Below are 12,942 nucleotides of genomic sequence, written 5' to 3' on the forward strand. Positions count from 1 at the left end.
GACAGAGAGGAAGGCGCGGCGGAGGGGTGGAGAAGCAAATGGGCGCTTCTCCTGTGTGCCCTGGCCGGGAATCGAACCCGGGTCCTCCGCACGCTAGGCCGACGCTCTACCGCTGAGCCAACCGGACAGGGCTGCACATACCTTATTTTAAAGTAAAAAAACAAAACGGGAACAAATACAATATTTAAAATAAAGAACAAGTAAATTTAAATCAACACACTGACCAGTATTTCAATGGGAACTATGGACCTGCTTTTGGCTAATGAGATGGTCAATGTGCTCCTCTCACTGACCACCAATGAGAGGTACCCCTTCTGGAAGTGCAGCAGGGGCAGGATAAATGGCCTCGGGCCACATGCGGCCCGCAGGCCGTAGTTTGGGGACCCCTGCTCTACACACTTAATGCTGCATTTAATTGCAAAATTTAACTTACACACTACGTATGATATGTAACTTTATCGCTAAACTTAATTGCTATTTTTCTTACCTTGCTTAATCATTATTTTCTTCACTGACTTTTGGCTTTTTCGCCACACTTTCCTCGCTTTCATTTAGAGGCTGTTTCAACAAAACCCATTCTATGGAAGTTTATTTCTTCCTCCCTTTCAGAACAGTTGGCAGGCCATCTAGTGGAGGGTGACAGAAGCTTGTGATTCAAATATCTGCTCCTGACTTAAAGCAAAAAATCTTGTGAGTGACTGCTTGGCTCTCAAATTGCCTGTAATTTAAAGTGCTCGTGTGTCAAGGTACCACTGTACTTCTAGACCCAGAATTCCACTTCTGGGATTCTGTCCTATGGATTTATCGGCCCAAACAACAACAAAAGCATCTGTGTTTATTTATTGCAGCATTGTTTATAATACCAAAACATGAAAAAAACCCTAAAATGTCCATCAACAGAAGAATGGATAACTATAGCTTAAGATATAGTTAGGATGGAACACTATATAACAATGAAAATGAAAATAAGGAACTGTATATCCATCATGGAACTCACAGTGTTGAGTGAAAAATAAAATTATAAAAATATACATAGTCTATATAATCTATAGAAAATTTAATAATATGCAAAGCAATGCTGTATATTGTAAATAACTGAATTTTAGGTCCATCCCATGTCTTCATGACAACACTCTAAACCAGCACGTTTTACCCTGAACATCTGTTTTAATCTGAATAGATGTTCTGACACAGAGTAAAGAAAATAAAATCTAAGTGTTTCATCCACAAGGGGGAAAACTCTTTCTGGAATTTCAGATGCTTCACATTAATAAGCAGGAATTTGTCATCTTAAGGGTGTTCCTTCTTAGACCAACCTACAGGTTTGGAAGGTTTAGTTTCCTATAGTTTGTTGTTTGTGCTTGTCAGAGAAAAATCATTAATGGTCTGATTTTAACACCCTCTGGTCTTAGGTCTGCTGATGACTTACAAATTTACATTAAAATACTACCTTTGAACCTTGTGTCTACTTACTGAAATTGCAGTTGAGTTTAAATACTACTTTGAAATTCCCTTTGTCAGACCACATTGCTTATACCAAAGAAAGGACTATATTTTCTTTTTTGTCTGTGATTATTTCCACAAGTATTTACTTTTCTGTAACTTTGTATTACTGTAAGAGTATAAGCCATTGTTTGCCTTAGGCAATATTTTAGATCTTGAGAAGTAATATTTACTTATACAAGCCTTTTGAATTTATATCTCTAACTTGAGTAAGTGCAGTGAAAACAGTGGAAAATTTTCCTCGCTGGATCTTGACACAAGTCAGTGCTTGAAGTTAGCAAAAGGAAGTGGTATGGTTTTTGTATCGTTTCAGTGGTGTTGAGATAAGGAAATGAAGTAGTATTGCAGCCCTTTTGGGAAAGATTCATTTGTATATGAAAACAAAAGGAATTGGTATACCATTTTCATTCTTTCTGCTATTCAGTCATTCCCTCAGCAAATATTTATTTAGTATCCATTTTGTGCCAAGTACCAATATAGGTGCTAGAAATACAGACTGAAAAAGATAGACTAACATCCTTGCCTTTATGGAACAGGTGGCAGGCAATAAACAAAATGAATTGTAAATTATATATCTAATTATAGGATGACGTGCTTAAGAGGGAAAAAAATACCAGGGAAGGAGGATAGGAATGCTGCAGATGAGGATGATATTACAACTTAAACTTTGTGTGTGTGTGTGTGTGAGAGAGAGACAGAGAGAGGGACAGATAGGGACAGACAGACCAGAAGAGATGAGAAGCATCGATTCTTTGTTGCAGCACCTTAGTTGTTCATTGATTGATTTCTCATATGTGCCTTGACGTGGGGCTACAGCAGACTGAGTGACCCCTTGCTCAAGCCAGTGACCTTGGGCTCAAGGTGATGAGCCTTGATCAAACCAGATGAGCCCACACTCAAGCTGGCAGCCTTGGAGTTTTGAACCTGGGTCCTCCATGTCCCAGTTCGACACTCTAACCACTGTGACACATGGTCAGGCTAAACTTTTTTTTTTTTTTTCATTTTAGAGAGGGGGGGGAGAGAGCGAGAAATATCAACTCGTTGTTTCATTTATTTCTGCATTCATTGGTTGATTCTTGTATGTGCTCTGACCAGGGATCAAACCCACAACCTCAGTGCATGAGGACAGCGCTTTAACCAGTGAGCTACCTGGCCAGGGCCAGTATTACAGATTTAAATAAAGTGAGTGGGAACACTGGAATTGAGAACAGGGGTATTTGAGTAACCACTTGGAGAGGTTGATATCAAGTCACACCAGTGTCTTGGGGAGCAGCGTCACAGGCAGAGGGACCTGCCAATGAGAAGACCTACAGCAGGGCCATCCCTGGCATACTTCAGGGCCTGGGGAGCATTGTAGCTGGGAGGAATGCGAGGCTTGTGGGCCATTGTAGACCTCAGCTTTTACTCTGAGTGAGTTGTAGAGCCATTGCAGGGTTTTGACAGAGATTGATGTGTTTTAATATGCTTTTTATTATCACTTTGGCTGCTGTGCTGAGAATATACTATAGTTGGAGGAAAAGTAGAAGCAGGGAGACCAGTTAGGAGGCTGTGTCAATAATCAAGGCAAAAGTTGTTAGTTGACTTGGACCAGAGAGATAGCACGTGGAGGTAGTGAGAAGTGCATTGGTTCTGGATATATTTTGAAGATATCATCAACAGGATTTGCTGAAAGAATATGGAATATGAGAAGGAAGGAGGGAGTAGTCAAGAATGATTCTAAGGTTTTAGGCCTGGAAAACTAAGAGTGGAGGCCCTATAAGATTTGAGAGTTGAGAGGAGAAAGACTGGAAGTAGTAAATTTATAGCTGCTGGTCACATTAAGTCAATTTTTATACTAGTTGAGCTATCTTAAAAGTAAATCTTGCTTATAGCAGTCTATTTTTTTTGTGTGTGTATGTGTTATCAAGTATCTTTTTTTAAGATATTCAGGTTTTTTCAGATTCACTAATTCCAAATTTTGGTACTCTTGCAAGCATTTTGATTTGGGTCATATAGGTTAGACTAGAAAAGCCAACCAACGTTGACAAATTTCTGAACTTTAGAATTATTTGTGGTGAGAAAAAGTGAAATGTACTGAGTCTAGAATTCATTCCTAAATTCAGAATATCTTACAGTACTCTTTGAATATATATTTAAAAACACTATGCTTTATAAGCACTTAGGAAATATTAGAAATACTGTTGGTTCTGCTTTGGTGAAGTGAATATATATATAAATGTGTTTATAGTGAGTGTGTAATAGTCAAGTCTGTTACTCTTTGGCATCTGTTGTCTTGAAGTACTGGTGTCAAGCAGAATTCAGTCAGGAAAGCTGAAAGCACACTGGTTATTTTAACAGAGAATGTGGTATAGGGTAACTACACAGGTACATATTAGGGGGTTGAAAAAACTGAAGGAACACTGGGACTAAACAAAAGTAGCAATTGTGGGAAGCACCTGCCACCCCAGAGAGGTTGAATTTACAAAGTCTGGAAGATTGGAGAAAGTGTGCTCCTATGGACCCTGTCTGGGGCTCAGAGCCAAGCTAGTGTTGACACCCAGGGAGCTCCGAGTATGGGTGTTGAGGAGCCAACACTGAGACCCTGAGGTGTAGTTACCACTGGATCTGAATGGGGGTTAGGGAAACCTGGGAACTGGAATCTACTGCTGCTGCCAGAGCAAGGGGTACCTTGGCTGACAAAATTAGGAAGAAGGAAGCCTCTTTGCCCCTCCTCCAGCTTTCTCTAGTTTCCAGTAGGTAGACTTTCCAGATAGTGAGAGACAGGATAGCAGAACATTTAGGTACAAGTGTGAGTTTCTTGTTTTTGTTTGTTTTGGGTTTTGCTGTTGTTGAAAAGCAATAGTAATAGCATTAACAGGCCTGGTACTTTCTGTGTGTGTGTGTGTGTGTGTGTGTTATTTTCTCATCACCCCCCAGCTCCTGACTGCAGTAATAAGTGGAAATTTGGGCTTTGTCTGGGTCAGACTTGCTACTTATTGGTTGTGTGAACTTTGGCAAGTTTTTTAACTTGGCTGAGCTTTACTTTTTCCTTCAGGGTTGTGAAGATGAAATAAAATCTTACGTGGCTCAATAAAAATTAACTTCCTGTTTCCCTTCTGATGTATTTACTCATGTGCTTATGTACTTACTGCACTTAAAACTCTACACTTGGGGTAAGGCCTGGGTTTTAGTTTGTCTTTCAAGTACCAGCTATGTGAAGTTCAGTAGGTCACTTTTAGTTCCCTGACTCTGTCTTTTCTCTGTAAAAGTAGGAATAATTTTACTTACTTTGAGGGTCATACAAACGGTTATAAAGATGGTGATGTGCTAACATAAAGTTACCATTAAATACTATACGTCAGTTTCACTCATTTAATCTGCACAGAAGACCTAGGTCCCGAACTCTTCTCTACCACATTATACCTACTTATCTCTATAAAACTACTGTGCAGAAACACAAGCAGTATTGTTTACCACTACCCAGAATACACCTAGAGGGTTGATCAAACTCTGTCCCCTCCCATCCATTTCCACAGCCACTGATTGACTCCACCTGTTTTGGGTCATTTGTGCTTATTCCAGAGGAAAGACAAGAAAGCAGCTGACATTAAGAATCTCTTCTGAAATAGAAAAAAACATTAAAAACCTCCCCAAAAATAAAAGAATCTCTTCTGAGCACACATCTGTTAAAAAGTGTTGTGTAGCATCATCTAGTTCTAATTTTTTGTGAGTTTTTCCTTGTTTAATATAATTAACCCTTTGAGTAGTGAGTTTTTTTCAGGCTCACTGACCCCTGGTGGTAAATTTTGTTTTTTTTTTAAAAAATGAAATTAGTTCCAATTACAATTTTATTAACTTAAAATCATGTTTGTTTGATAACTAATTTATAGAAACAAGAAGAACATTCCTTTGCTTTTTTAAATGTTGCCTTACACATTTTTAAAATAAAATTTGTGTATGATAGTACTCTGGTCAGGAGGCACGAGGATGTACATGAACATTCATGCTACTCAAAGGGCTAACAAAAAAGCTTTGGAGAAGCTAGATTAAAAAAATAGTACATAGTTGAGTGGTATTTTGGAAATAGATTATCTCCTTTAAAAAATATACTTTATAATCCAAGAAGCATTTACCATATTTCCTCATGTAGAAGATGCTTCCCATATATAAGATACCCCTTAATTTTGGGGCCCAAAATTGAAAAAAAAAAAAAAGGTATTACCTAAAGTTATTGAATTCAAAATTTATTAATCATAAAATTTATACAACTCCTCATCCCTGTCAAAACTCTAATCCATTAGCTTGTCCTCATCTGTGTCTAATGACAAATCACTATCTTCATATATTACCTCATCCTCAGTTCCATTTATGGTATTTAAAATGCCACAACCACTGTATAAGACACAGCCAGTTTTTAGACCCCATAACTTTCGAAAAAGGGTGCATCTTATACATGGGGAAATACAGTATTCTGCACCTAATATTGAGGCTCCTAATGAGGGACATAAAACATATCAGTGTACTACTATATATAATGCCATGCCAGTTTGTCTTTCCTCTCTGTTTTTGGCATTGTAAATGTAAGAAACATCGAGTTTTTTTGTGTCTGTTCTGGAATCTAAACTGATGACGTATACCTGGGAAGCAAGACTTCAAATGCTCTGGAAAATCAGTTTTTCAGCTTCATGTATACAGTTGGAATTAACATAAGGAAGATTTACATGGAGGTGGGAGAAAGCAAGGCAGCGATTGGATTATTGGATTGTTTAAGATTGTGTGCCTTCTTAAGGGTGGTTAAGGCTTATTTCAAAGGTGCATTAGACTAGATAAGGGGTCTCCAAACTAGGCCGGCAGCCGAGCCGCATGTGGCTCCCTGAGGCCATTTATCCGGCCTCCACAGCACTTCCAGAAGGGGCACCTCTTTAATTGGTGATCAGTGAGAGGAGCACATTGACCATCTCATTAGCCAAAAGCAGGCCCATAGTTCCCATTGAAATACTGGTCAGTTTGTTGATTTAAATTTATTTGTTCTTTATTTTAAATATTGTATTTTTTCCCGTTTTATTTTTTTACTTTAAAATAAGATATGTGCAGTGTGCATAGGGATTTGTTCATAGTTTTTTTTAATAGTCCAGCCCTCCAACGGTCTGAGGAACAGTGAACTGGCCCCCTGTGTAAAAAGTTTGGGGACCCATGAACTAGATGCACAGAAACGATGAACAGGGCTTGCCTAAAACCTTGCATTAAAGAAGTTTGTTGGTCAAATAAGTTTTTAAATATGCTATATGTTTGCTTGCTTCTAAGTTTGCATTGGGTGTGGGGGACAGGCTGTAAGCAGGCAGGGTGGTTATACCCTAAGGCAGGGGTCCCCAAACTACGGGCCACATGCGGCCCCCTGAGGCCATTTATCCAGCCCCTGCCGTACTTCTGGAAGGGGCACCTCTTTCATTGGTGGTCAGTGAGAGGAGCATAGTTGCCATTTAAATACTGGTCAGTTTGTTGATTTAAATTTACTTGTTCTTTATTTTAAATATTGTATTTGTTCCCGTTTTGTTTTGTTTTTACTTTAAAATAAGATATGTGCAATGTGCATAGGGATTTGTTCATAGTTTTTTTTTATAGTCCGGCCCTCCAATGGTCTGAGGGACAGTGAACTGGCCCCCTGTGTAAAAAGTTTGGGGACCCCTGCCCTAAGGCTTAGTTTTAAGGCTTTTTCCCCACACCCTTGACTGATTGCATGATGTGGGGTGGTGCACTCTTATCAGGAATCCCATTATGCCTCAGATAAGTGACTTTGTATCAGAGACTTTCTTGTTTGTATATTGGATTAAAGGTTTGGATTTCTACACTATAAAGTGGGGCAGACTGGGAGCTTGCTCTCTCCATTCCAGAGATTAGCATTAGAAAGGAGAGCAGAGAAAGACCACATGGAGGAGGCCAGGAGAAGCAGCCAAGATGGTGGAGTGCTAAGGGAAAAGCCAGTTTGTGCAGAGAGAAGGAGATGAGGAACAGAGGTGAATAAGGCTAGTGAGGTAGAAACCTTTGATTCTAGGAAACTCGGATAAGTCAGTAGCTTTGTGAGCACTGAATGAGTGGGTTTTGGAGCCCAGTGTGTGTTTTTACTTGCCTGCCGGGTGCAAACTAGGATTAAAGGTAATGGCCCACCAGTTCTTGGCTCCGTTGTTTCATTACTGTCTGTCCAAATCTAATGCGAACCTGCACGGGCCAGGTGACTGTGATGGTGGCCATGGCTACTGGCTTTACAAAGTTATAGGCCTGGGGCATGACTGTCCACAAAACCTGCCCAGTTAGGAATTTATGATCTGAACACCCTCTGATATCACTTTCCATAGAACCCCTTTTTCCATCCATGAGTTTGTACTTGTGTTGGGGACAATAATCTTGGCACAGAAGGAAAGTGAAAGGTTTTGAACAAAGAGGAAATGATTGATAAGAAATACAAAGGTTTAATGTGTTAAACTTGTTTTGAGTAATTAATTGAGCATTGGGGAAAGGTAAAGTCTAGTTGAAAAGTGATTTCAGGGATGATGATAAAACCAGTGACCAGTAGGTAATGAAGATTGTAAAGCCAGTATCCGCAGCCACCATCACAGCCACCTGGCCCGTGCAGGTTAGCATTTGATTCAAACAGACAGTAATGAAACAATGGAGCCAAGAACTGGTGGACCATCATCTTTAATCCTAGCTTGCACCTGGCAGGCAAGAAATACACACAGTAGGAAAACACTTCCCTTTCCATTCAGGACTCCCAAATCCACTGACTTATCCAAGTTTCCTAGAATCAAAGGTTTCTACCTCACCAGCCTTATTCACCTCTGTTCCCCATCTCCTTCTCTCTGCACAAACTCTGCACAAACTGGCTTTTCCTTCAGCACTCCGCCATCTTGGCTGCTTCTCCTCTCCTCCACCTGGCCTTTCTCTGCTCTCCTCCAGCACAGGCTCCTTTGCCCCATTTTATAGTGTAGAAATCCAAATCTTTAATCCAGCGGTTCTCAACCTGTGGGTTGCGACCCTGGTAGGGGTCTAACTACAGATTGAGAACACAGGGGTCACCTACAGGTTGAGAACTGCTGCAGTTTAATCCAATATACAAACAAGGAAGTCTCTGATACAAAGTCACTTATCTGAGGCATAATGGGATTCCTCATAAGAGTACACCACCCCACATCATGCAATAGTCAAGGGTGTGGGGAAAAGTTTAGTGTTGAAAAGATTTTAGGATTAAAAGGGTGGGAAAGGCTTATTTTCCCACCCTTTTACGAAACGAAGCCTTAGGCTATAAGGACCCTGCCTGCTTATAGCCTGTCCCCCACATCCAATGCAAACTATAAACTAGCAAACATATACTTCATATTTTCAAACTTATTTGACCCACAAAGACATGGCAGTTAGAATTGTCTTTATAAAGTGAGACTGTGCCATCTGTGCTGTAGGTCAGAATTTAGCTAAATGGTTGGTCCTCTTTGCTTCTTTTTCAGACTTTTCAAAGACCCATCACAAGTTCCCACAGCATGTACTCAAAGGCAGGCTTTTTGGTGAGATTCTTGTGTATTACCACAAATACACACATATAACTATTTATTTAAGCATGTTATTTTCTTAAGGGTATGTGTTTAGATTTGGGTGAAATTGCTTTTTACACTGATATAAAAATAACCATGAGTGGAATTGCTCGAATCCTGTGTGTATAGATTAGTTTAGGGATTGATGGGGGTGGAGGTTAAAAATGGGGAGGGAATGGATGAGTTGCTTGTTCAGGGAAAGGATAATATTCTTATGCTAATCTAAGCTCTGGATAAGGAGCAAAGCAGCCATGCAAACAATGGTTGTGGAGCCAGAAAGTCTGCAGTGAGTCCAGGCCTTCTCAGAAAGCTTGTCAGACCCGGCGCCTGGAGCTGCCTGGGGGAGGAACTCTGGAAGTTAGTCTTTTCCTTACTGCTTGACGGATTTGGCAGCAGGCCAGCTTGTTGAAAATTCCCAAACCTCACAACTAGAAAGTAAAACTTTAAGGGTGAGGGCTTCACTAGAAGAGGAAAGAATGACATTAGTCTGTTTTTTCAGCTGATCTCAGTCTTTCCCTGTTTTGTTTTTATTCTGATCAAACTATTGGTTCAGCGTTCTTACTGTTTGTAGAGCTTTAACATTTTGTATTTTTAAATAAATTATATTTTGAGTAACTTTGCCTTAGTATTATTTTTCTGAAGGATGAGCTCCACAAATTTATGTATATAGCAAAAGAAATTCATTTAGATGCCTATTTGGACTATTTAATGTAATTTATAAAATTGTATCTTAATTGTAGGAATAGTATGATGGGAGAAGTAAAGGGAAAGTCATCAGCATTTATATTATTAATAATAATCAATCATAACAGCTGACATCTGTCATTTATTAAATTATTTAATAATGGGGTAGCTGCAAGTTATTAACTCTTAGATTAGTAATATTACCCCATTTTAGAGGCTAAGGGAACTGAGACCTAGATAATTTGAGTAAATTACCCCAAATTACATAGCAGGTAAATACTAGAGCTGATATATGGAACTGTCAGGGCTGGGGAAATTTTCCTCTATGCTGTTTAGTTCTTCTGCTGGTTGAATAATTCAAAAGACATACAGGCAACTAATAAGAGAAATCAAATTTTAATATATGCACTGAAAATTCACATAAACATGAAAATTTCAAAGACACTGAGGCAAAATGAGGTATATATATCATTTTGGACTGGGGAGGGTCAACTATCAGGTTGATGAGTGTAAAGCCAGTAGCCATGGCCACCATCACAGTCGCCTGGCCCATGCAGGTTAGCATTTCATTCGGACAGTCAGTAATGAAACAACGGAGCCAATAACTCGTGGGCCATTAGCTTTAATCCTAGCTTGCACCCGGCGGGCAAGAAATACTCACAGTGGGGAAAACACTTCCCTTTTCCTTTCAGGGCTCCCAAAACCAATGGACTTATCCAAGTTTCTAAAATCAGAGTTTTCTGCCTCACCAGCCTTATTCACCTCTGTTCTCCATCTCCTTCTCTCTGCACAAACTCTGCACTAACTGGCTTCTCCTTCAGCATTCCACCATCTTGGCTGCCTCTCCTCTCCTCCACGTGGCCTTTCTCTGCTCTCCTCTCTCTGTTCTCCTCTCTAATGCTAAACTCAGGAACTGAGAGTGAGAAAGCTCTTGATCTGCCCCACTTTATAGTGTAGAAACCAAAACCTTTAATCCAATATACAAACAAGGAAGTCTCTGATACAAAGTCACTTATCTGAGGCATAATGGCATTCCTCACAAGAGTGCACAACCCCACATCAAGCAATGGTCACAGGTGTGGGGAAAAGCTTAGTCTTAAAACTAAGCCTTAGGACCAGGCAAAGACAACACAAAGAAAGAAAATTACAGGCCAATATCCCTAATGAATTTAGGTGCTAAAATCCTCAACAAAATATTAGCAAACTGGATCCAGCAATATATGAAAAAAATCATACACCATGATCAAGTGGGATTTATTCTTGGGAGGCAAGGCTGGTACAATATATGTAAATCTATCAATGTGATTCATCACATAAAGAAAATGAATCATATCAATATATGCAGAGAAAGTATTTGATAAAATCCAGCTCCCGTTTATAATAAAAACTCTCAGCAAAGTTTTAATAGAGGGCACATACCTCAACATGGTGAAGGCTGTATGTGACAGCCCTACAGGCAAAATCATGCTCAATGGGCAAAAATTAAAAGTATTTTCTTTAAGGTTGAGAACAAGACAGAGATGTCTGCTTTCCCCTCTTTTATTCAACATAGTACTGGAAGTCCTACCCCCAGCAGTCAGACCAAAGAAGATATAAAAGGCATCCAGTTTGCAAAGGAAGAAGTAAAACTGTCATTATTTGCGGATGACATGCTACTGTATGTAAAGAACTCTAAAGATTCCTCCAAAAAACTATTAGAACTACAACTGATAAATGAATACAACAAAATAAAATACAAAATAAATATTCAGAAATTAAATTCAAAATAAACTATCAGAAAGAAAGACTGAGAAAACAATCCCATATACAATTTAAAAAAAGTTTTAATGGGGTGACATTGATAAATGAGGATACATATGTTCAGAGAAAACATCTCCAGGTTATTTTGACATTTGATTGTGTTGCATACCTATCACCCAAAGTCAAATTGTCTTCTGTCACCTTCTATCTGGTCTTTTGTGTACCCCTCCCTCACCCCCCCCCATAACCACCACCCTCTTGTCCTTGTCTCTGAGTCTCATTTTTATATCCTGCCATGTATGGAATTATATAGTTCTTAGTTTTTTCTGATTTACTTATTTCACTCAATATAATGTTATCAAGGTCCATCCATGTTGTTGTAAATGATCCGATGTCATCATTTCTTATGGCTGAGTAGTACTCCATAGTATATATGTACGAAAGCTTTTTAATCCACTCGTTCACTGATGGACACGTGGGCTGTTACCAGATCTTTGCTATTATGAACAATGCTGCCATAAACATGGGGGTGCATTTCTCCTTTTGAAACAGTGCTATGGTGTTCTTGGGGTATATTCCTAAAAGTGGGATAACTGGGTAAAAAGGCAGTTCGATTTTTAAGTTTTTGAGGAATCTCCATACTGTTTTCTATAGTGGCTGCACCAGTCTGCATTCCCACCAGCAGTGCAGGAGGGTTCCCTTTTCTCCACACCCTCTCCAGCTCTTAACTCTATTGTTTTCCATTCTGACTGGTGTGAGGTGATATCTCATTGTGGTTTTAATTTGTATTTCTCTAATGATTAGTGATGTTGAATATTTTTTTCATATGCCTATTGGCCATCTGTATGTCCTCTTTGGAGAAGTGTCTGTTCATTTCTTTTGCCCACTTTTTGATTGGATTGTTTGTCTTCCCAGTGTTGAGTTTTACAAGTTCTTTATAAATTTTGGTTATTAACCCTTTATCAGACGTATTGTCGAATATGTTCTCCCATTGTGTGGTTTGTCTTTTTATTCTGTTCTTATTGTCTTTAGCTGTGCAGAAGCTTTTTAGTTTAATATAGTCCTATTTGTTTATCCTGTCTTTTATTTCACTTGCCCATGGAGATAAATCAGCAAATATATTGCTGCGACAGATGTCAGAGAGCTTACTGCCTATGTTTTCTTCTAGATGCTTATGGTTTCACGGCTTACATTTAAGTCTTTTATCCATTTTAAGTTTATTTTTGTGAATGGTGTAAGTTGGTAGTCTAGTTTCATTTCTTTGCAGGTAGCTGTCCAATTTCCCAACACCATTTTTTAAAGAGACTGTCTTTACTCCATTGTATGCTCTTGCCTCCTTTGTCAAATATCAGTTGTCCATAGAACTGTGGGTTTATTTCTGGGTTGTCTGTTCTGTTCCGTTGATCTATAAGCCTGTTCTTATGCCAGTACCAGGCTGTTTTGAGTACAATGG

General features: G+C 39.2%; 1 protein-coding gene across 4 annotated transcripts in view; it reads left to right on the forward strand.

Moving 5' to 3' along the window:
* Positions 1-12,942, forward strand: part of BMPR1A (bone morphogenetic protein receptor type 1A) — a 211,867-nt gene that overhangs the window by 121,997 nt on the left and 76,928 nt on the right. Inside the window, exon 3 of one of the 4 annotated variants that reach the window (XM_066242036.1) lies at positions 8,982-9,038. The exons of the other annotated variants lie outside the window; for them this stretch is intronic. The gene's annotated coding sequence lies outside the window, so the exon portion shown is untranslated. The remainder of the gene's footprint in view (positions 1-8,981; positions 9,039-12,942) is intronic. 4 annotated transcript variants of the gene reach the window in all.

This window comes from Saccopteryx bilineata, chromosome 9 (genome assembly GCF_036850765.1).
Source record: "Saccopteryx bilineata isolate mSacBil1 chromosome 9, mSacBil1_pri_phased_curated, whole genome shotgun sequence".
Lineage (NCBI taxonomy): Eukaryota > Metazoa > Chordata > Mammalia > Chiroptera > Emballonuridae > Saccopteryx > Saccopteryx bilineata.